The 25214-nt window shown below is 43.7% G+C and overlaps 1 protein-coding gene across 2 annotated transcripts in view; it reads right to left on the bottom strand.

Moving 5' to 3' along the window:
- Positions 1-19692, bottom strand: part of EIF2AK3 (eukaryotic translation initiation factor 2 alpha kinase 3) — a 43100-nt gene extending 23408 nt beyond the window's left edge. The window contains exons 1-2 of one of the 2 annotated variants that reach the window (XM_076335699.1): positions 19508-19692; positions 12715-12844 (exon numbers count right to left, since the gene is read on the bottom strand). The gene's annotated coding sequence lies outside the window, so the exon portion shown is untranslated. Of the gene's footprint in view, positions 1-6990; positions 7009-12714; positions 12845-19507 lie in introns of those variants that run through there. The other variant, XM_076335700.1, reaches the window with a different exon arrangement.
- Between the last annotated feature and the right edge of the window lie 5522 nt (positions 19693-25214).

Genomic DNA, 25214 nt, shown 5'->3' with positions numbered 1-25214 from the left:
CAGTGTTGATAACACAGGGATGTTTTCGTTACTGCTGAGCAGTGCTGACACAGAGTCAAGGCCTTTTCTGCTCCTCACCCCACCCCACCAGCGAGCAGGCGGGGGGGCGGGGCACAAGAAGTTGGGAGGGGACAGAGCTGGGACAGCTGACCCCAACTGACCCAAGGGATATTCCACACCATATGATGTCATGCTCAGCATATAAAGCTGGGGGAAGAAGAAGGAAGGGGGGGACGTTTGGAGTGATGGCGTTTGTCTTCCCAAGTCACCGTTACGTGTGATGGAGCCCTGCTTTCCTGGAGATGGCTGAACACCTGCCTGCCCATGGGAAGGAGTGAATGAATTCCTTGTTTTGCTTTGCTTGCGTGCGCGGCTTTTGCTTTACTTACTAAACTGTCTTTATCTCAGCCCACGAGTTTTCTCACTTTTACTCTTCCGATTCTCTCCCCCATCCCACTGGGGGGGGGGGTGTGAGCGAGCGGCTGGGTGGTGCTTAGTTGCTGGCTGGGGTTAAACCATGACACTTTAAAACTTGCCTGGCTTTTTCTTAAACACACAACAAGTTAAAAAAAAAAAATCTTCACCAGGATACAACGTTTCATCCATTACACTGAGATTTTCAAGGAGATCCTCGGAAGTATGAGTCATTGTCAATGAGTACTAAGGGACTTATTAAGAAACTCATTATCAGCATGATAGACCATAACTAATACTGTGGAGCCACAGTGGCTGTGCCCATCAAGAATGGTGAGAAGCTGTAATCCACATAATCTTAGCTTTTGAGGATATGGATTAACATGGAAGATTTTAATGCTTTTTCAGAACCTCTGTCCATTTGGGCAGTATCCTACAACATAATTACATTAAAGTCAGATACTTTACACATCAGGATTTAAAGACTACTTCTGGTACATGTGTATTAGTCACCTCAAACAAAATATTCTTGCTCAGACCCCAAGGCACAGATGTATATTATGAAGCCATACAAAAGATCCAGAAGGTTTCTGGTTATTATTTCTGGAACCACTGTGAGGATCTGAAACCACATCTTCTGCGTGATTAAAATTCTCTCTAACATAAGACTTTTTATTCCTCTAACTGGGTCACAGACAAACAAACAGCATTAAACAAAGTTGGGATTCACCTAAACAGGGAGGGAAAGACAGATCTTGTAAATGCGTGCATGTCGTGACTAATACCTCTTCTTACACTGTTTGACACACCTCATTCAAAGAGAAAATTTAGGTGAGTTACCCGACAACGCTGGTGACTGTATTTAAGATCCCTAAAGGATCCAACACTGATGCTTTCTGGCTTTGAAAAGCCTCACGATAACTGACAATTAAAATAAACACTCCTCTCAGGAGCACAATGTGCAACTGAACAGATGATAAAAATAAACCCCAAAGAGTAGCTGTGAAGTTCTTTACAAAGCAAAATGAGGTATGTTCTTTCCCCCCCCCCCCAGATATTTACCTTATGGCAAAAAAGGCCAGACATCCTGGAAGAGACATTGCATGAGATCTGTGATGCACAAGAAATGTTGCATTATGGCCTACTATTGGGGAGGAAAAATACACACACAGAGCTCTATACAGAGCTTATTTCTGTAAATTCTTTTTGTAAAAAAGCAAAAATTTGCACAAGGAGGGGTCATTTGTAGAAATCACCTGATCAGTGGAAAAATAAAGCAAATAAATAAGGCTTACATAAACATCCATATTCAAGAGCAGCCTTGTGATCTTGAGAAACAAAGGCATGCAGATTTTGGAAAATACCTTTTTAAAAACAAAAGATGCCAGTGCCAAAGTTACAGTTGTACCCATGTTGGAGTATCTTGTTAAAACATTCAACACAGAAGAGTAATATCATAAAATGTTTTTGTAATATATTCTTTCAGAAATGCATAATAATATGATGACAACTTTTAGCCTGTGCAGCTATTACTTTGCATTAATAAATCCTCTTGTAAGGTTTCTTCCTGCACATGGTCCAGATACATGCAAGTAGTTTGGAGGCCCACGCTTACCTCCAGCAATATGAGATATTCCATATATAAATAAGAATGAACAGCAAAGGTTCTTTTTATAAGCAGCTTTCCAAAGATACAAAAGCCAAACCAGCTCCTGTACCACTGTTTCAGCACATGAGCCCAAGCCCAGCAAACCCGCCATCAACTGACTTCAAGTCAGATCCCAAAGAAATTCTACTGGCCATCAGTCAGCTAAATTCATATAGCATGGTCAAACTAGACATGCACCAGTGGCAGCTAGACAGCCATCTGCAAGATCAGACTTTCAGATGCGCTTGTTGGAAGCCACAACTGCAATGGCTTTGTAACGCAGCGTGCTCCAAGGGCTGCAGACCATCCCATCAGTTTGTGAAGAGAGGAGGCAGCGGTGCAAAGTGCCCAGGAATCGCTGCTGAGCAAGGGAGACTCTCGGTGGGTAACTCTGCGAGCTCTGGGGATAGCGTGACACACGTCACCTTAAGCGTTTCCCTCGTCCCGAAGCTCTTGCTCCAGGGCCTGAGTAGGAAATTTTCCATTAGCAAACAACAGGCAAAATGTCGGCCGTTTCTGGGAACCACACCCCCAAATTCCCAACCCACATGAAGCTTACTCAACAACACACACTTGTATAAGCCCAAGATATGGGTCAAATCAGGTCATAGCTTGTATGCCTTCAAAAATTCCCTGATAGCGGGGCATTGCCTGCTCGTCTGTTAAAACCTCAGTCCCCATAAGCTGCGGAGGACAGATGAGACCGTTTCGGTCAGCTCTGTTGATCACCTGCCTGTGCTCCCAACCTTGAGGGTGCCTACAGAAGCAGCACGTCCTGCGTGACATTGGGAAAGAAGGCCTGAGAAAAGACACAACTGCTGTCGGTGAACACATCAGGAAAGGGAGCACAGTCAGCAGAAAGAGCTATTGCGCTGAAGGACAATGCCAGAGTACGAGCAGATGGGGTTAAACTGACCATGAGTAAATGCAAGCTAGACATTTCAGTTACTAACCCTCACAAAGGTGGTATTTCACAACAGAAACAGAACAGAGGAAAAAAAAAGTAAGCACCTTCTTTTAAGATGAATCCAGCTATAAATGGGATCACATGACATGGTGCTGACAAGGGGCTGCACCCGATCACCACAAAGGTCCGCTTTTACTAAAACAGCTTTATTTGAAGAATGGGGCAGGTATGGAAATGTGCATACTTGCAGGCGCGCACACACACACACGCACCTAACAAAAGGCATTTGTGGGCACTTGTGTTGACATCTTTTAAATGAGCAGCTTAGCCAGCGGCTTTAGAAGGACATTAATAACAACAACTCCTATCCGAGTTATGCAGCTCATTCTCTAGTACATCAGAAGCAGCAAAGGGACTTTCCTTGAAAGTACTAGCAACTAGCATCGGCATGCAGCTCAGGTAAAGGAATGACATCACCCTGTATCTCAAAAGCATTACCTCATCTCCTAATCCAAGGAGTGAGTCACCCAGGCAGTCAGCTGCAAATCTCTTGGCACAGAAAATGTAGGTTACCACGATGCACTTACACATTCCTCTGATCTGTCAATGTAAATAGCTATTTGTTCAGCTTCACCGGTCAGCAATATGGCACATAATTGTTAAGAAGTGGCTTGTCTTTCAGAAATAATACTTAAAAAAACCCCACATTAACTATCGAGCCCCAGATGAGACGCTGCTCTTTTGCTCATTAAGAGTTTGAAGCTGAAGTTCTCCATTGGCTCGGCGCAGGGTGCCGCAGCCCTATCAGCGGCGCTGGCTGCTCAATCTCCAGGCCGACGGGTGAGGTAATGCCGTTTCTAAAAAGCCTTCACAAAAAAGCAAAAAGGCATAACGCTCTGAAATGGCATACGCTACCAGGGAATTTGCTGTCTAGACTCTTTACTGGAAAGGAGGGCACCGCGCGCGAGGTTCCATGGCAGGTTGATCGGTGCACAGGAAGAAAGCTGCTGATTTATAGCAGTGGAGGGGGAAAAAAAAAAAGAAAAGTCATGTAAACAGAGCTCAAAACACACTGAAGTACTAAAGCCTCCATGAGCTGTTTAACAGTAAGCGTGACATTCATTTCCCATGCCTAACACTCCTTATCTATGAAGCAAAAATCAAGACTGCTTACGTGCAGACACATCTGAGACAAGTCTGGTGCCAAAACAGTCAATATTATCATTTTCAGATGGGCTGGACTTTTCAGTAACTCCAAGGAAATAACTAAGCACAGGTAAAATATTTTCCTTAGAATAGGAAGCGTTATGTCTTTATGTTTTTCTAACACTTCAGCTTGTGGTTTTCAAGCCTTACTCTTGAAATAAATTGCGAGAGCTTCATTCCAGTTACTAATTAACTAAGACTAACCTATATGATCTTAAATGATAAGGGTACCAATTTTTTTTCCTCTATGATTTTCTCTACAAGAGGATCACTGTAACAAACAGGACCAAAGCCAACATCAGGCATGTTCTTAAGAAAGCTACTTCTCAGTGAGAACTATGTCTTTTAAGCCCCTTTAAAATTAATCTAGGCAACATATTAAAAGCCACATACGGCAGCTTCACTCTAAAGGGTAGAAACAAGAGTCTGCACAAACAAATCTGAGAAAGAGAAAGCAATCATTGTATATGCCACATTTTTTTAAAAAATTCATAGGCATACAGTAATACAGGTATCCCTACTATAAATGTTTACAGATTTTTCAGGTGAGATGTATATACACACACACACACACACGCAGGGCAAGGTCTGGAGATGTCCCTAGTTCAGGTTGTTCTGGAACCGATTTACTGTCTGCTCTTTTTCAGTGTGCGTGCAGGGAGGTATCTGCACAGATGCACCGATTTATGACTTCCTTCCAATATAAGAGGTTATTTCTCCTCTTCAGCCTGGATTTCAGGATGTTGATTCATCCGTTTTCCCTTCAGCTACCTGCAGAAATCCTGAAGCACAGGGTACTACAAGGATGATGATGTACTACTACTAACAGGCAAACCCTAATCAAACAGGAGTACACTGGGATGAAGGGGCCAGCTAGATTCTAAGGAGGTATTTTTCTTCAAACTTTCTGCAAGGCCCACAACATCACCCCTTCCTTAAGAAGAGAACAAAGACCCAGGCACCAGTACAATCTTTTGAAAAACAAAGGCTGTTGAGTTAAGCTATTCCACTGCCTAAAGCACTGATAAAAGAGCAAAGTATTCTTCAGAGCATACAGTGCTGTTTAACCAGCCAAGGAAGAAGAAAATTGACTGCAAAGGTGAGTCCATGATTTACATCAGTAAAATGACCTTCTGAGACGTGCTCAAGGGCAATGAGGAAGCTGAAGCAGGAAATACCAACAGACAGGTGGTTGTTTTGTTTAGAAAGAAAAAAAACAACTTTCCTTCTTGTGAATACCATTACTTCTGATCTCAGCACTATACTTGTTTACGAAGCGCAAACCTGTTCCTGACTACTTCCTGCTTCTGTTAACCAGTGTACGTGCCCAGACTGTCTTCAAGACCAGGACCGTGAGAAAGGCTGCACTTGGACATCTGATGAATCAGTATTTTATGGAGCAGTTTATGGAGGCAGGATTATGTGGCCTTCCTCCTCTGAAGAGGTAAGAGCCAGCCTGTGCCAGAGCAGCGCATCAGAGAAGCCATGGAAATAGGTTTCATCTCAGCCGGGGTGTGACACACCGAAAGGGCACACAGCTCTGCACAGCCATAGCGAGCGTAGATGTTTCTCAAACCTCAGGATGATTTTTACCATCAGGCTGTACGGCTCATCCAGAAACAGGAGTTCACGGGATTTGTCAAGTGACCAAACCTGGTCCCCTGTTCCTGCCCACATTAAGATCCACATGACAGAAATGTATATCTGTTACGGGCTGTCTTCTCCCTCCGCCATCGCCCAAACTCCACGAACCGGTAGTTTCTATTTTGTTTTTAATTGGTTAGAGAAGACTGGGCCAAGTCATAAATGACTTTCATGGCCCTGTATTTTGTGTATGATGAGCACATGAAATGATGCTGTAATCCTGTGGCTGGATGAGTACTAGAGAACTCCTTTCTTCTCTCTCCTCAAAGCAACACCTGCAACGTCCTTCCAACAACTTTATTAAATGACTACAGTTGGTATCTCTGTTGTGATTCTACACTTCAGATCTTAAAATCTGATCGGGTGTAAGCTACCCGGATCCTGACAAAACTGTCTTTTACACAAACAGTGCGAAAAGCAACAAGTGATAGCAGCTCAGTAGCTTGAGAATTATACTCTCTTTTCCAGCGTCAGGGGCACAGTATCTTGTTCGTCTTGAGTTTGCCATTAAAAGAATTAGTCCTACTCTGCCCTCTGCCCTCCCTTGAGCAACCATGCAGGGAAACGGAGGAACCGCAGTGTGTTAACTAGACTGCTCCAGTTTCAAAAGAGATCAGGTCCCCAATACTGTTTGCTGTGCAATCAAACAGACCCTTCTTCTGAAGGCTAGCAAACTAAAATACCACTGTTACTTTAATCACAGTCAAACAAGACTTGGGGTTTTGACTACAGAGATGCCAGCCTGCTCTGCTGCCATGGTAACAGACTTTTTAAAACTGTTCTCCTTAATAATAAAAAAACCTCACGGTGCTTTAAGAAAGACTTTATTTTGACATTATTCCATCCCCCTCTTTAACGTGGCAAGTTTTATTAATAAGATAAAGACTGCAACAGTCTTTTGGAACTTAAGAGCAGTCCCTTCTGAGACAAACTGGAGCTGCTGCTACTGAGCCCATCACTGAGCTCCTTAAAACTAATAGCACATAAGGAAGAAGATTAGTGAAGAAAATGAAAATTACCCAGAACCTTGTCTCTACAGAAACAGGCCCTATACAGAAGCTCATTAGCCACCATGTCAAAATTGGTACTGTTCCAGCATTGGGACATTTTAAGATGATGTTTTAATTCCACCACCACCTCCACCCCTGCCCAACGCTCTCTTGCAAACTACCTGGGCTCCTGTAGCACCACCTGGGAGCTAAGCAAGATGCTTCTCTTCAGAGATGGGGAAAATGGGCAATAGCAGAAGTCCATGTCACTTCGGGGGTCCAGGACTTAAGCTGATCTCTGCCAGACGTTGTGTGTTTCTTCCTCTGGCCCTGCCTGGACAGGGTGCTTTTTTAGATAAGGACACAGAGTCCGTGTGTCTTGTAAAATTAAGTCACAGAGCAACTCCTATGGGAAAGCAGAGCCCAGTACAGGAGAAGAACAGAATGTGGCAAATGCACAGTCTCCTCTTTCAAGGATGCAAAGAAAGTAGAGAGCACGAAACATGCAGTGACTCTGACAGAAAGATTAATAGTTACCTGCATATGGAGGACAAAGTCCAGAAGAAATTCGGAAATGAGATGTCAGCGGCTGTGCTGCTAGAGGAATGATTTGCTAAACTGTCTAAAATGTTTAGCGCTTGAAACAGGCACTTTCTTTTACAGATAAAGGTACAGGCTGAAAGTTCAAAAAGGCTTTAGGGCAGAGTAAATCACTTTGTTGTGTTTTGGGCAGCTGAGCGCCAAATAGCTAAGTTATCCATTCCCTGTGCTGAAACAGGTATTTGTCTAGGCATTACTAGAGTTGATCCATTTTAATATCTGTAAACGCTAGAACTGCTTAACAGCCAATACAAAACACACAGCATACCATATGTAATTAATTTACAAGCTACTATAAAGATAACTAAACAACAGAGACAGCGAGCTGCTAATAAACGTCTTTTCCGAGATTTGCAGCAATGCGTTTGGACCCTGTCTGTGAGCGTGACAGATAGAAGTTGGTCATAAACATTAGCCCAGATTGACTCTGAGAAACTCTCCTGGCTTTGTTCAAGGCAGAACATCACTTGTGAGGATTAGGGTTGAGAGCTCTGACATCATACAAGCCACAAGATCTCGTTCTGTAGCTTCCCACTTGTTTTATAACGGAAGTTGTCATCCCCCCAAACATTCTTACAGTACGAGTTAGAGGACACATGTCAGCACTTTATCAGAGCTTTATCAGTACTAACTACATCAAGTGTCAGCAAGAAAGCCACCAAGCTGCAGTTACAGGAAGTCTTTTGTTTTTTTAATTGAACGAGACATTGAACTAGGATGACTGTCTTTGAAGATGTGCAGTTTCAATAAATACGCAAGACCACTTGTCTAAGCGATAGCCCTACTTGTCACCCCGACAAAAATCATGATGCCGCATCATACTAACCATTAACTCAGCTCAGGCATCTGCCAGCAATTCCCCTCCTCCATAGGTTTACCATTTCACATTAAAAAGTTTGGTTGCATTTCCTAGAAAAGCACAACTTCTAGCTATCCAAATATTTTAAAACAATCAGTCTTTTGCCAGTGACTTTTTGTCCACTAAACATCATTAGAAATTTGTTTTCAGGAGAATTATATAATTTTTGTTTCACCAAGAAAGCAGCAAAGATCTGTACTCAGAAATCCACAGATCTCTCCAGCAAGTTTCCCAAGCCTGTCACCTCTTTATGGCCATGCGCACCGTGCATGTTTCCAGCAACAGAAATGAAAAGAACCGCTTGTGCCATCAGGAATCATAATACATCCATGTAGTTAAAGAGCAGTCACATCTATTCTCTTTTTGCAAAACACAGGCTCCACTCCCCTTGATAACCCTAATAAGCCTTCTCTGCCTCAATTGCAATTAGAATTTATCTTCCTTTGAAGTACAATTCTGGACACTCACTTCTTATTCATTATGAGCTTTTCCAGGACCATTTAAGACACTAGTGTATCTCTCCCCCCCCCCCCCCCGCCCCGCAGGCAGCACAGGATCACATTTCCTTCCCCTGCAGAGGAATCGAGATGGCAGCTGATAATCTGTCATGGGATCTCTTAGTACACGGTATTCTCAGTTTTAAACTGCTCACCTCCAACCTTCAACAAAATTGTTGTTATCTATCCCCACATCTTGCATTTCATTCAGTACAGTTTAATTCCATTTCTATTATAGAAAACCTGTACGATGGAGAACTGGATAGTGCCCCAGTCCTCCTCTACAGCAGTGATCCCTCCAGCTATCAGAGCATCTGGCGGCCCTACATCTGTCTCAGTAGCACACAAAAATAAGCATCAGCTACAGGACACAAGGAACTCTAGCAGTATACTCTTCCAGACAACTAAAATCATATCACCTTACCTGCAAGGAAACAGATTTTCCCCAGATTAGTCACCTCAATAACAAGTCCACTGATTTACAACAATTTGGGTCTTTTCATCTGGTCACAAAATATTTATCCATCCCACAGCAGGCTTTTTTCTGTCTCCATCTCTTCTTCAGGCTCCCCCTGTCCCATCAGTCATGCTAGCCACTACTGGCCAGTCATTTTAATATACAGGCAAGTTCACACTTTCATTTCTCTCATATAATAGATCCTCATGAAAGAAAGCCACAGAAGCCCGTTAAGTGATTTAGTATAAAGCTATGCAGGTAAGAGGATGCATCACCCTCGTTAATAAATGACAACAATCTCATAATGATGTGCTATGATCCATTTCCACTGCTTGAGAGACAGTTCTCTATTTTCACTATGATTAAGCATCATTATTTTAACAGGCTGATTCTTCCAAAAGTGTTCTAAGTACAGACAATGTATTCATTACAGAGCTAAATTTTAAAGAGTAAATGAAAGTGTTTTCATTAAAAGTAAGCTCCCTTTTAGAAAAGTTGAGATTCACTGACTTTATCCTGAACTTCAGCAAGCAGTCTTTATGTGCAAGTAACAAGGAATCTTGGAGTTGTAAACATACAGCTTTTATAGAGAAGGGCTTTTCATTTTAACACAATGGATAAGGAAACAAAATTTTTAAATTCTTATGCACAAGAATGAAATGCAGTCTCATACCTTTTCAGCATTGGCACCCTGACCATGATTGTTTATGTTGGAGCTTAGAGCCAAGGAATTAATTTTACCATTTTAGTTACCCAGACACACAATTAGTAGTTCAGCAGCCTTTCCTTTCTAATTGATCTGTTCACATGACAAATGATGAACATCTCACTTGTCAGTGTCTTAAGCAGCAGTTTCAAGATCTGAAGTGTTTGACAGAGCTGCTGGAACATTTGAAATTTTACTACCTCACTTTCCTAATTAACACATGAGCTCCAGACAGCCAAGTTGACATTTTACAGTTAGGCAAAGGAAGTAACTACTGTTCTATTAAACACTGAAAGTTTGAAGAGCTAATGTCTTTTCTTAAAAGGCACTTGGAAACTAAATTGATGCTTTTGCACCAGGACCTGGAACTACAGTTCATTGCACACACCCCCAAGATAGTTAAAAAAAACAACTCATCAAAGCAATTAAGACACAGCAGCACACACTTTCCTCACTCTGAAAGAACAGAAATCTGCAAGTATAACGCAAAAGGAGTTTCTCATCTGCCATTTCTTGCAAGAAGATGTAGGTTAACAGCTTGCTTATTGATACTGGTTTATGATGAAGATAATAGTGTGGTTGCAAGCACAGAGACCTTTTTTACCTCTAAAATGTTGGAAGAGGAAGAAAAAGCCTCAATAGTTAGAAAGAGTAAAACTTAACATGCCACATGCCCAAATCGGAGAGGAAATACTGTAGAGTGGGGAGATAACAGACTCAGACTTTAATGAATTTAATATTTTGACCCAAAACAGAATTGTCCCAACAACTTTAATGAGGCCAATTACTCATGCAAACAGTGTCTAGATTCACTGCATGAAGTCTTTCAGCTGATACCGACAACAAATTAAACATTTAAATATTTAAATGTTTAAGTGTAACTTATTTGGAGTATTCACCACTTTTGTTTCTTGTTAAATTCTGTCTTATCTTAACAGCATTTGTTTACATGACAGTAAGTCTAAAAAGGCCTATATTCATAATGCTTAACGGCCAGAATGAAGTTTTACTTCCAAAATTAGTTCTCTCGTAGGCTCTGCATCTTAACTGCCAAAATCCATCAGTGTCTTTGGCCACAGTTGTAGAAATGCAACAATTTGAAAGCCCATCTGAAAACTTCCTATATGCATAACAAACGCTCTTTGAAAGTGTATTTTTATGACTCCCACAACCTACTAACTTGTAGCCACAAAAGGGAATTAAATATTGCATGGACAAACTACAATTTTTGTTGTCTAAGCACCAACCTTTAGTTTCTACAGTCATACCACATTGGAAAAAGATCAAAACTCTGGACAGATCAGTTGAGTGACAAAAATCTACATTTGCAAAAACACTTCCGTAGTATTAAATGCTTGCATTCTTGAAATCTTTAAAAACCTGGGCTCATGTCTTAATTTGTACTGAAAAATGAAGTTTTTATTTGCACATATTTCAAATGTGTGTTTTATAACCGGTTGTTCTATTTTCACAGTGGTCATTAGAAACTATTTGCAGCAACAGATAACAGAACAGTATTTTAAGTGTCTAGTATCAAAAACATTTGTGAAGGACCACCGTTTATAACTGGCACCTTCCTCTTTAGAGAGCTCTTTACAGTTCTCGTATTCTTTTGAATTCTGTTCTAGAACATATTTTTAAGAAAGTTCTTCTTTCCCACAGTTTTTTCTTAAACACAAAAATATATCTGAACCAGACTCAAAAACTTGCATCCATAAATAAAGTCTTCTCTCAGAAACAAAGGAACATGAGTTAACATTCACATTACTTTTGCAGTCCGAGATACTTATTACTAGCTCTCATACTTACACTACCACAGCAACAGACCAAATCGTTCCTTAGACTTCTTTATACTGAAACAGAGGTCATGTAAGCCAGACAGCAACGAAGAACGACAAGCAAGAAGCTCATACAGTCTGAATACCCCTGAATTAAACTTTCATTCTCTGATGCTCATCATGCGAAAGCACGATATAGGACTGGTCAGCAAATCCAACCATCCATGACAGTGAAGGACCATGCACTTTGTCATCACCACAAACTACCTCTTAGTTGGTATATTTATTCCTCCTAATTGTAGGAGAGAATGACTCATGGATCTTACTTCTTCAGTGCAGAAAAAAAAAAAAGGCAAAAAACTTCCTTCTAATTTCTAGCCTAAGTTTTTTCAAACTGATGGTGGAAATAGCACCAAACAAGAAATTTAACTCTTTAGCTTTCCTTCTTACAGTTCATCAGCACGAAGTGATGCAACCCTTTACCACTCAGTACTTCAGGGTGACCTTCGGTGCTCTACTTCATTGCCAACACATTTTATTTCATAGGCAGCCCGCTTATCTGGTATAAAAAAACCCCAGTCCTTTGTTCATTTATTAAGTCACAGGGGCTTTTGCTTTTCTTGGGGGGGGGGGGGGGGGGGGGGGGGAGTCAGTACTTGCCAAAACATACTCTAGTAATACAAAGCAGATGATCCTTTCATTTGCTTCAAATTACAAGTAACTTGTTTTCAATCAGCAACTGCATACAATTCCCAAACTCAATTACATCATCTCGTTTGACAGTTATCACATACGTCAATCGCAAGACTAAAATGCTGACACACTCTAGTTTGAAATGGCAACATGATGTAAGCACTCCAAAAAAAAGTTTGATAACAGCTATCAAACTTTATCCGTACTAAGTTTGCTGCATTATTTAACATCTATCAAATATGGAGGAAGTTGCATTCATTTTATTATAGAAAATTCTGTTTTTAAAGATTTGGTCAGGAAAGAGATTAAGCCTTACCTCTGGTTTACTGAGGCTGGACGACACAAGAGAACCTGATCCCACATCCAGATCCCACTGTTTTCTCCCACTGTTTTCTGGATCCAGTGCAGCAATCCGTCCATCCAAAGTGCTGATAATTACTAGAGATCTGCAAGTTGGAAGCATTCACAGTCAAAACTACAGCAGTATAGAGTTTCTCTATTAGCTGTTTTCTATATTTAACACAGTGCAACTCCAACTTTAAAGTTAAGTCCATACATTCTGCAAAGCAGCAATTTAACTTGGTAGCTTTTCCTAGACCAACAAGAGAGTAGAAAAGCAGAAGCCTCTGGCTGGACGTCATAAACTAATTTACATGCTATAAGTCACTTTCAGAGTTCAGTTTCAGGGGAAGATAGTTGACTTTTTGCTCCCACATAGAGGTGTTGCCACTACAACGCTGAATGAGATCATCTTTTGAGACATTTACATGAACAGTATAGATCCTATTTTTTCCAGTCCCTTCCGCACTGATCTTTAACACGTCCTTTCAAAATAACCAAAACCTGAAACGATTAACCCAGCAAATCAGTACATAAGAAATAGTTAAGTTGCAAGTAAGTTTTCAATACCTCTGGATGAAACATCGAAATCCTGGAGATTTGACAAGTCTTAGAATAAAACAAGTCTCGCCTAAGGCATACACAGGACACTAGAAACAACCTCCAATGCCTGCAGACAGCAAAGCAAGCAAACTGGCTCTAAGTAGCCTATCTGTCTGGGGATGCATGGTAATGGCAGGCTAGCTGTTGATTTCCACTGTGCCTGAAGCTCATCAATTTTAGTAAATCTTGTTTCTTACACAGCAGTACAATTAGAATAAGCGTTTCTGATTGGGCTAGAATTCAAGCATTAAAATAAAGTCAAAAAGCCCAAACCAAAAAAACTAAACACCACAGAGACAAAACACTGACAAGGCATTTCTGAAGGGCCTTTTTTCCTTGAAGATTGTTTCACTCTGACCTGAAAACTGCGTTGGCAGTTTTGGCTTGCAGCAGGCTCACCAATCTTCAAAGGCTGTGGGAGTAGAGCTTGATCACTTTACAGACTGCTTGCACTGAGGGGGGCTGGATCTAGTGACCCAGAAGGACCTTTACAGACATTGGTTTCAATGAGAATAAGGAACTGTGCAAATAAACCTGATGGGTAGATTAACTATTTGCGGGTGGGGGTGAAAGGGGCAGCGGGGAGGTAACGCGCGCACAGACATGTATATGAATCATTACTTTAAACAATAAGGAACACTAAATTATTGTGTAGAACTGAAGCCAAATATATTCACTTGTCCAAAGTTACCAGTGTAGTAAGGTGAAGTTTAGAGAAGAAATGATGGGGGCTATCATTTTGCTTTAAAGAGGGAAAAACTAAAATCATGATCTTAAAAACGTGTTCAAGAATAGCGGCTATTACATCACCTGTAACAAAGGTCATGTAAAACATTGCAGTTTTACATGTAAAAGTAACCCACACGTTTTATAGGACCTTATACTGTACTATAGCACTATACTGTTAATAGAAAATTAAATACATCTTTAACCTGAACCAAAAATAAAGAAGCTCCTACTTCTGAAGGTGGCCAAGCGTCACATTCCTCCAAAAGCTCAGTTTAAGAAACTGTTAGAAAAATACCAATTGTGCAAATATTTGAACAGTGAATACATGAGTTTTTATAAGCTGAGTACATACAATTATTCCAACTGTACAGAAACCAAGACCAGGTTAATAATAAGCCAGATTGCAGGAGACTATCTATTCTCAAGCACCATAAACAAGTGCTTGCACACTAAAGGCCTTGGACACACATTTAACAGAACCTGTTTGCTTTATGGTAAAACAATTTATCTGAAGCCCTCTAGCATTCCATAAAAATATTACTCCAAGTGGGTCTATTTAAATTTTGTGTTGATGCAGCTGACAACTAGGTTATAAAAAAGGTAGAAATGTAGCTAGAACGGAGGGAATTTTGGCAGTAACACTGTAGAAAAGAAAAATCCTGAAATCGCACTGTGAAATGTTTCTTTCCCATCTACTCCCATTGTTTTCCTTTATCTAATTCTTCCCGCTTGACTTCTCCCTCAAGTAACAAATGCTTTATGCCTTTGTATCTTATCTTTCCATATTATCTTTCTCCACCAGATGCAAACCTCAACCTTGCCCAAGAGTTCTCTCATTATTTAAGCCTCGCCACTGCCACCCAGGATGGCAGTTTTGGAACCTGTACCTGCATCATGACCTCCGGTCACCCAAATCGTGGTGTAACCACACTTAGGTTTTAAGTTTAGCTAATTAGGAAGGGGTTGGGAGGGGGAGGAGGATCATGCCTTCAGAGAGAACCTTTGTACCCATAGCACACACTTCTGCATACCCTAAAAATCCTCACTTCTCTTGGGTGCAGTGGTACTCTTTACTAGTCCCCTTGGCCACCAGCTCTATAATGGACTTTGTTTCACAAACTCCACCTACTGAGCAAACACTTCAATGAGACATAGGAACAGGACCGGCTCGGCTATACCTAAATCTTGCATGTGGCTACCTTTAGAACCGGAACTAGGTACAAGAACAGCATTCATTTCTCTCTGCTTTTTTAATGAGTGACTCATTTTGAACTAAATAGTCATGTTTCTGGTCCCACCTTCATCTTGCTCTTAAACACGGATCCTGTGTGTCAGAAAAAACCTGCTAAAAATCCTTACTCTTGTAATAAAATCCTTCGTTATTTACTCTATTTTTCTATAAATTAAAATCTTAGTACCTGATCTCCCCACCTCTGACCGACTCCAGTGAGTTAAAATCCCATCACTTGAACTCTAATTGGTATAAGATCTGCAATTTGTCTACATGTGCCCTCGACCCATGCTAGTGTTATAGTTTCTCCCTAGGAGATTTTCCTTTTTTCAGGTTTCCCCCTTTCTCTGTGAGATTCCACTGCTTGCAGCTTTGCGTACTGAGAGGATGAAGTGGTGACAAGAGATCTTCCTATCTTTCCAGTAGTCTAATCAGGCACTAGATTAACACATTCTGATAAAAGCAATTTAGGCAACTACTTCAAGAAGCTATTTCAGATCTTAAAAACAGGCAGGCAACTTGCTTTTTGTCACCCCACATTGCTATCATAAGTTTACTGTAGCTTATTATGCCCAATTCTTACAGCAAATTCTTACAAACACTAATAGAATATGGCCACGATTCAAGAATAAAGAGCCGTCCTTTTAGCCGTCTCTTTGCAAGCCTTTGCTGGCTGAAGAGGTTAGGACTGTACCCGCAATTCCATTACATTAAACTGAAATAGCGATATTCTGGATGCATCTTTGGGACACCTAATCGACAAGTTGCAAGGAAAAGGAATTCCTGCGTTAGCTTCTATTTCGGTTAAGCCTGATGAACTCTTGTTATTCTCTGCAAAAGGATACCTTATCACTGGCTTTATCAACACCACCTCCTGACTGGGGTAAAGCTTAAACACTACCTTGACCAAAGAAGCCAGCTTCCAACAACATACGAGTTTTCTAAGAATACTACCAAACTAGACCTCGATTCTGCACACCATCCCACACAAAACAAAAATATTACCCAACTTAAGGTCAAAGGTAAAAAGGTCAAAAGTCACAACTATAGTGCCAAGGAAGCGAGGAGGATAGAGACAAACAGCACCAAGGCTGCAAATTCCTGAAACGGCAAGACATTTGTTGAAAGTAAACCACAGAATATACTAGGGAGTGAATCGCATCACACACATAGTAGGAGAAGGAAAAAAAAAAAACACACCAACACAAAACTAGAACAGCAATAGTCTCCACAAGCCTGGACCAGAACAAAAAAAGATATAGAAAGGAATCACTTCAAACTAGGCAGTTACTTAAATCCCAGGATCCATCAACCAGGCACCTGAAAAACGAACATCAGTAAAATGATGAAGACGCTTAGGTACTTCACCTTGCGTCTAGCTGCTGCCCCAGAACATATTATGAACCAAGTGAAGGAGAAGAAAATCCCTTCTGGGCCCTTACAGATAGCCAGCAGAAGGACTAAAGCAAGGGGCCAATACAACGTGGCGCATACGAAGATATCTGTAATCACAGCAGCTGGCAGAGACTAAGCTAATACTGTATAGTCAGATTTTATTTGCACTTTGTTAATATGAAAACACATCTGAACATACTTCCCCCACCCCAACCATCTACAAACAGCCTCTACAGTTAATGAAAATGTTTTCTTACCATTTCCTATCCTCTTTTGCTCAGAGACATGAGGTCATTATTGAAGTGCAGTTATAATGTTCCCCCCCCTTGAAACTATGCAAAATACCTACTACAAACTTCCACACACATTGACAAAAGGCCAGTCCTGGGCCTTAAGACCATTGTTTATATCCCATCATGAACACAGCACGCTTTTTGAGATCAGGTGGCCTGAGCACCGCTCTGTTCTACTTTACAGAAGTGACGGTATCTGATTTACCTACGAACAGAAGAAAAGGACTAAGATTGCAAGGGAAGATGTAAACAGGCTAGAGGAGGAACACTTATTTATCTCACCTACACCCTTTCATTGCACAAAAACTTCGTATTTATTCAAATAAGTTGGTTTTGTTAGAAAAACAAAGCAGAACTTACCATCATTTTGGTACAACATTTACCACTATTCCTGTTTCACTTTTTAAAAAAACCCACCCTAATACCATCAACCCTCAAAAGCCATTTGGGACATTGCAGATATGGCTGTTTGTCAAACTTGAACTCTAAACAGCTATTCCAATTTCAAAACCTGCATGTTTGTATGTAAAGAACATGGTAATTCACTAACCCTCACATTTTCTTCTAGGAAATTAAAAAACATCCTCAAACCCAAGATGATTACATTCATTTGCCTACAGCAAAAACAGTTGGGGTTTGGTTTTGTTGTTTGTTTTTTTTTCAGATTATACCGACCTTTTATAGTACAAGGATATTTTATTGCTGAAGAACAATTAGCTGAGGTGAGTAGAGCTCTCACAAATACAGATGAAAAAAAATAAACTCAGGCAAATACTATGGCCAGGCAGCCATTCTATTTTTATTTGATGACAGCAAATCCATTCCTATGCACTAATCAATTAGAGAACAGCTACATTCAATCTCAGGCTTAAATTACTAAATTGAACATCTTTTATGTATTTTACTTAGTTCTAGTAGTCAAACAGAAAACTCATTTTTAAATATTTTCAGGGCTAAATAAATGAAGGTCTTATTAAAAATTGAATACAGTAGAATTGTAATAACCTAGGTAGGATTTTGATGATCCGAGACACAAAAGAACGATCCTGTTGCTAATAGGTGAATAGATTTTCCTCAAAGAAAACAGGATGCCAAGTTATCAGCCAGTTTCTTGCTCTAAGTGAATGCTCAGGTATAACAAAAAGCTTTGGGCTTTTCATTTTTAGGACAGGTTCTCAAATATAGTAGGCATTTAGTCATGCTCTTCTTCCTTTAAACTCTGGCTGTGGCTTATCACCTCATGTTTCTCAGCCAATTCAGAAACAGACTGGAAACAGCTCAGTAACATTTCTGCACTTGAGTCATTCATTAAAATCTTCCTTTTGCCAGAGCTTCTTGCCGCACGCAGTTATTAAGTATTTTATTTCCCCTTGTTATATTCTGAAACTTGTTTGGCAATTTGTCTTGCATATTTTGCTTCCCCTCAAGCATGCACCAGTGTCTCTGTTTAACAGACAATTAAGTAAACAGGAGAACTGCATTTTCTTTAAAAGAAAAAGACAAGACAGAAAGGGATACGATGCTCTGAACAACTGTGAATTGCAGATGTTGGAAAGAGTTTAGACTACAGATGCAGTGCTTTTGGGTCTCCCTCCCGCAGGCACAGCACTGTCACCCTGTAACAAGCCAAGGAAGGGACGGAGGGTATTACCAGGGTCAGTAGACTGGCCAGATGTCACGCAGCATGACATCCGGCAGCTTATTTGTCTAAGAATTAAGGTGCCCTTTCTCCCTCCTAACAACCATAGAAAAGAACAAGTACCTCAGCGATGGTGAGGTCCTGAAATACCCTTGATGATGGCGAGGTCCCGAATTACCCTTTCCTTACTGCCACAGCCTCTCCCTCGCCCCTCGGTCCAGCCTGTCCATCACTGCAGCGCTACTTCCAGCCCCATCACGGGACTCACCTCTTCCACCCCTTCGCCCTGCGCCTCTCCTCGCACCTTCGGATACTTCCCTGCGTGTGCCTACCGTTCAACCCCACGCACTAGCCTGCGGCACCCCTGTTTCTCCACGCACCCCCTTCCCAACGCACCGCTCCCTCTACAAACAACCTACAGCCCAACTCTCCCGCCTCTCCTCTCCGCTCTTCCCGCTCCAACCCTTCTGACCCTACCAAGTGCTATCCCCCTGCAGCGCACCCCTCCATGCCCACTCCTGCACGACCCCTTCCCCACACACGACCCCGGGGACCGTGCAGCTCCTTTCCCACGCACCGCCCCCCTCCCCAGCACCCCCAGCTACTGATTCCCAGCCTTGACACAGCCCCCCCGCCCCCGGCACCAACCCTGGCCGCTGCCCCTCTCTCCCCTGAGGCACCGACCCCCGCCCCGGGTACCGGCCCCCGCCAAGCACCCCAAGCCGGGCGCTAGCCCCCTCCCCAGCATCTCCACGCACTGACCCCCTCCCCCTCCCCCCCGACGGACGACCCTCCTCAGCAGCCCCAGGCACCGACCCCCCCTCGGCAGGCCCAGGCACTGACCCTCGTCCCAGCCACCGACATCCCCCGCCCCGCCCACCTGCCGCCGGTCCGGGCCTCTCCGCTCTCCTCAGGCTCCTGCTCGCCGGGCGCCGCGGCGGCCACACCGGCCTCATCGTCCTCCACCGTCACGTCAGCGGAACCGGCCGGCAGAGCGGCGGGAGCGGCGGCCGCCCCCAACCCGAAAGCGGCCTCCACAGCCGCGGCATCGCCCGACGGCGGCTCCGGGCCGCCCGCCGCCACCCCCAACAGAACCAGGAACGTGAAGGCGGCCAGAGCGCTGCGGCACCGCGGCCCCCGCATGGAGGGGCCCCGCCTCGCCCGCCGCCACCAGCCGTTAGGACATGAACGCTGCCGCCGCTGCCGCCGCCGCCACAGAATGGGCGCCCGCCGCGCGCCGCAGCCCTCCCCGCGGCGCCACGCCCCGCCCGCCACGTACCGGCACTCCGCGCGCAACCGCCCCTGACACCGCCGCCCGCCCCTTCGCGGCGGAGAGGGAGACCATTGGGCCGGCGCCACGCCGCTCCGCCCGATGCTTCCTCTTGATTAGCGCGGCCGGCGGCGAGGGCGGGAAGGAGCGGTGTTTGTCAACAGAGCCGCCGGGCCAATTGGAGTCACGCCGCTCTCTCCCCTCCCACTACCGCTGCCCCGACCAATCGAAAGCGCATGATTCACCGACCTGCTCTGGGATTGGCGGAGCCGGCGCGCCACACGTGCTGCTGACTGGAGCGCCGGGCGGTGCGGCCCCGCCCCTTCCCGGCCGGCCCTCCGCCGGGCTGGAGACGTGGCTGTTCCTCCGTGTCGGCAGGGCGGGGCCAGCGGCGCGCACCACCCGGCGCGCGGGACGGGGGGGGGGCGGAACTGGTAAAAGGCCCCTCGGAGCGGAATGGACTCGCCGGGCGGGAACGGCGGAGTCCGCCGCTCGGCGGCCCCGGGGCCCGCCGTGTGCCCCCCGGGCCCGCCGTGTGCCCCCCCGGGCGGCCTGAGGGAGAGGCCGGCCGAGGCGAGGACACGCACACGCGTGGCTGTACCCGCACCAGCACATACAGGCTCCGCTGAGGTGCCCGTAGCGGCCGTCCCCGTCCCGAGGCCGGTGGTTTACATTGCCTCAGGCACCTTCTCCAGCCGAGCGCCTTGTCTCCTTCGGGAAAGGACACGGCGGGATCAACCGCTCCCCTCAGGAGCTCGTTCCCCAGTTAATGGTTGCCCCGGCTGGCCTGGCTCCAGCGGACGAGCTTGGCTGGGTAGGTACGCGTGCAGCGCAACCTGGGGACCAGTAGGCCCGAGAACGGCTGCCCCAGCATGGTGGGCAAGCATCGCGGCCGCCTTGGAAGCCATCTGTGGTACATTCAACTCGCGTTTCCTCCACGTTTTCCCAGATTTTGATTATCAAGCAGGTAACACCTCTGCATCTTTCAGGGGCCATTTCCCCCCCTTCCAGCAGTTACCATTATCCCCTTTGCTCTGGGGAGCAGGAGGGGCTGCTCCTTCAGTTCCCGTCGCCGAGGCTGGCTGTTGCCCACACCAGCTGCGTGCCTGTGGCCTGCGATGGATCATGCCATGACTTGCGCTGCTACCATGAGTCTTCCTCTGTCAGTATCTGTCCCTGTAGAGGTAGGTATGTAGTTTATCAAGCCACACCTTTATCTTTGTAACAAACCAAATTAGTTACAAACTCTTTTAATTCTTCTTGTAAGGCATCTCCTCCAGCCCTTAAATTTTAGTTTTCTGTCCCTCCCCTTTTCCAGTTTTTTCAGCATTGCATTTCAGAACATGGAGATTAGGGTGCTGTGTTCATCAGTATCCAGGGGTAGAAAAGGCTCTAGCGCATCCCTAGGCGTGCCTCCCCTTTGCAGAGGGGCAAAGGCTGACTGTAGGCCGTTAGAGAGCACACAGCACAATGCTTTTCTTCCTCCGTGTACATGTGCATACCTGAGACACGTGGCTTTGCATTTGACTGTCCCTTTATCTAGACCCAGTTTACCATGTTTTGAACAACAGCCCTTGTCATCCTGATGGTACCACCCTGCTGATGCGGATGTCATCTGCAAATTGTGTTAGGAATGATTTTGTATTTACTTCCAAATGACTAATGAAAATATTGATTACGTGCATGTGTAGCATAGCATACATGATCCTGGAGGGATCCCATTAAAAGTAGCCTTACTCAGTAATGATTTATAACCTTTCTATAAAAAAAAAACCAACTATGTGGCCAGTGTTTAATATATGCTTAACTGATGCTTTATTACCCTGTTTTTTTAATCAAAATATTGTGCAGTTCTAAGTAAAAATCCTCTAAAAAGTTTATTACACCTTCCAGAGAAAATTGAATTATTTGTTGTCTTCTTGAAGCATGAAATGAGATTTCTGTTAGATTTCTGACTGGCATTACTAATTCTTTAATCTGAGTCACATACCAACTTTTTTGGGTATTTAGCCAAGCACACTGTTCTTCCATCTACATTTACTACGTATCGTACAACTGTCCTTTCTGAAGACAGATACCAACCTGGCACTTCTTTAGCTTTCTAGAATTGCCCTAGTATATCCAGGTTTACTAAAGATGAGCGTCAACAGACAAGGGGTCTCTGCAGCCAGCTGTTCCAGAGCTACTGGGCCACAGTTATCCCTAGAAGACAAGAGCTTCATTGGTTACTAATGGACTGAAATTTATCACATCACTGTTAAGTAATCCACCCACATATCTTCCTGCTTCTTTACAAACACAGATCATAAATGTTCAATGAACACTTCTGCATCATTATTGACATTTCAATTATGTCCATCTAGTAAGGGGGCTGTACCATTACTAGGGTTTTCTGGGACTTAGCGTTGCCAGCTATGGATTTCCTTTGATGTGCTTCACTTCCAATAACTACTCTGCTTCTCATAACTTCTCATTTATACCAACAGTTTTTTATTTCCTGCCTTCCCCATTTTGGCTATTTTTTTTTTTTTCATTTTTAATCACTCTCTCCAGTTCACTAATAAAACAGGAATTGTCAATGTATCTTCTCTCTTGATTTTGAAATTGTGGCTCTTTGATCGCTCAGTGAACTCTTTTTAAAGAGCTTATAATTGTCATTTTTAGACTTCTACCTAAATTTTTCTTCTTGCTTGCACTCTTATTTTCTGATGAGTTGGAAATACAGCTCTTTTAAAGCACCAGATGTATGCAAAGTCAGGTCACGAACACTGCTCCCCAGACTACCACTGAATTGCAATCCAGAGGTTTTTGGGGTTTTTTTTACTTACTTCATTACAACAAAGTCCGAAAGAGTTTATCTTGTGCCGCGTGCCGAAAAGCTCATGTGATTTTCAGTAACTTAAATGACATTTTATTATTGTACCCATATGGTCTTGTGCTAATATTTTCTTTATTTAGATAACTCCTTTCTCGAGTGTCTACCCATTCATATGTTTATAAAGAGAAATCAAATTCCTTCTGTTTTGCTAGGCGAACCAAGCCAAAGGCTTTTATTCTTCCCTTACACTTTCGGCTCTCTGCTCCCCCGTTCGTCTCACCAGCCCTCCCCTGCACCTGTTCCCATTTAAATTAATCTTCCTTGCACAGCGATGTTTTGAACAGTCATGTTGAAGGGTAACTAATATATTTACAGTTTAAACTCCATTCTATTTATAGACTGTGCAGAAAAACTTGTTCTGTGCCGTGCTTTTTACAGTAACTTCTCTCTTGTCCCACTAGTTACTCAAGGGGCTTAGAGACATATATGCAGTAACCGCAGTCCCCAGCAAGTTTCAGAATATGGGAATACTTCACAAGTAGACCGGCACTTCTATCTTTGTGCTGGTTCGTGAAGGTTTATTACGCTTAAGGCAAAACAGTAACAGCCTTGTGCAAGTGTCCCTATCACACCCATGAGTATTACCTCATTTTCTTGTATTTCCTCCCGCCCCAGATCAGCAGTCTTCCAATTGCAGCCTTTTATTTTAGGGGGGCTCTAACAGTTTTCACGAGAGTACACGTTTTTTTCTCGGCTCCTCCTAGATTCCTTACCACTGAGGCGTAAGGAGTAACAATTGTAATCTAAAAGCTCTTACTTTTCTGTTTTGGAAACATTTCTCTAAGGCATGGACAATGTTATTCACAAATCCCTAAGACAAACGCAGCAATACAGCTGTATAATTTTCTCTCTGTATTAAAAATTTGTGCCAATAAAACCAAACTTCCTGCTTTTTGCAAAGCATGACTCACATTCTCCATTCTGTTTTGACTGACTGACATAAGAGATCTATTTCAATCATATGACAATAACTGTAAATCTGACCAGCCATTTATGTGGAAATCAAAGCCTGTTCTTGCAGGATGGATGGATGTTAATAGGAATGGTGTTGTACGTAACTCCACTAAAGATCTGCCTGCTTTTCCTGAATGACTTGCTCTCAGAGCAGCGAGGCGCAGCAGCGAAAGCCCAGCGTGCCACCTCGTGGCTGCCCTGTGCCAAGGGCAAGTCGTAGTCCCCAGCAAAATGATGGTTTATAGCCTGCCTTTTCCCCCGGGAGAATTCAGACCATCAAAAAGCTGCGTGTGTTGTAATTGGTATACCAGCAGCCCTGCTGATGTCTTTGCACAAGCAGAATAAAACCAGTTCTTCATTCAACAGATCGAACCAGAGACAAGCAGTGAAGTAGGTGCTGTTCAGCAAAAATATCACTGAACTGGAGTTTGCAGGGTGAAAAAATCGGGTAGCAAGAATGTAATTGCTGGGACATGACAGGCTTGGAGAGCCAGTGCCAGCCAGAAAGAGACACTATCTGGGAAGATGAGTTAGAAGCGCTTGGTCTTCCACTTGGTTTCTCCAGTGTGTTGGTGAAGTTTACCTTCATAGGTCTTGTTGTTTTTTAGCCGTTTCATGCCTTATCAAATGAGAGAGACATGCAGTTAATTGGATGAACACAGCTGACACCCAGAGGCTGCTGTGCCTTCACTAGGATTTCACTCGGGTTAGCATGCACAACAGGTTTAAAGTGGGCTAAGTCTGCCACAGAAGATGGTCCGACAGCCTTCCCACTCCCAACTGATTGATCTTGCTCCCTTCCTCAGGAAAGGTCAAGGAAGACTGATGTTGGTTTTGTTGGTTGCTTTACCTTTCAGAAGAAACAGCTCTCTGCCAACACGTGGAAGTAGCAGGAAAACTTGGCAAGCGGTAGGCCATGGGGTGGGAATGCTCCTTTTTTGGGGACAGTGCTGTCGCAGACCAGAGCAGCTTAAGCCGGTTACAAAACTCCCCTTCAGAGAGATGTTATAGGTTAAGTTTGGCTGAGCCAGTTCAACCTCATTCACCTGGCAAAAAGAAACTGCTTTTTTTGCCTGCCTGGTGAATCAGCACATGGTCAGAGGAGTGCCAGAGCCAGCACAAACTCTCTACTCAGGTTGAGAGTGGATGGTGGGTGAAGGGAGTAAAAAGCAGGATCTTCCCTTTTTGTCAACAGCAAGCTGTTATCTCAGCTACCGTGTAATTTCCGAACGTGTAATTTCAGCCTCAGATGCAGAATTCAGCACCCAGAATCACAGGGCCACCCTTACCAGCCTGATGGCCCCCGATGACCCCGTTCCATCAGCGTGGCATTTCGCTAGGGTTAACACCTCGCAGTTACCACCCTGTTCGACAAGCAAAACGTCTGCTCAAACAAGGCAGGTTCAAGCACCTCCCTCTGTACTGGAGCAGAGAGGAGGAGAGTTGGCTCCCGGAGAGGCTTTGACACGGGACAAACACAGGCTT

Source organism: Aptenodytes patagonicus, chromosome 4 (assembly GCF_965638725.1).
Source record: "Aptenodytes patagonicus chromosome 4, bAptPat1.pri.cur, whole genome shotgun sequence".
In the NCBI taxonomy this organism is placed as follows: Eukaryota; Metazoa; Chordata; class Aves; order Sphenisciformes; family Spheniscidae; genus Aptenodytes; species Aptenodytes patagonicus.
The sequence above is the reverse complement of the archived record's forward strand: the minus strand, read 5'-3'. Positions and strand labels throughout refer to the sequence as shown.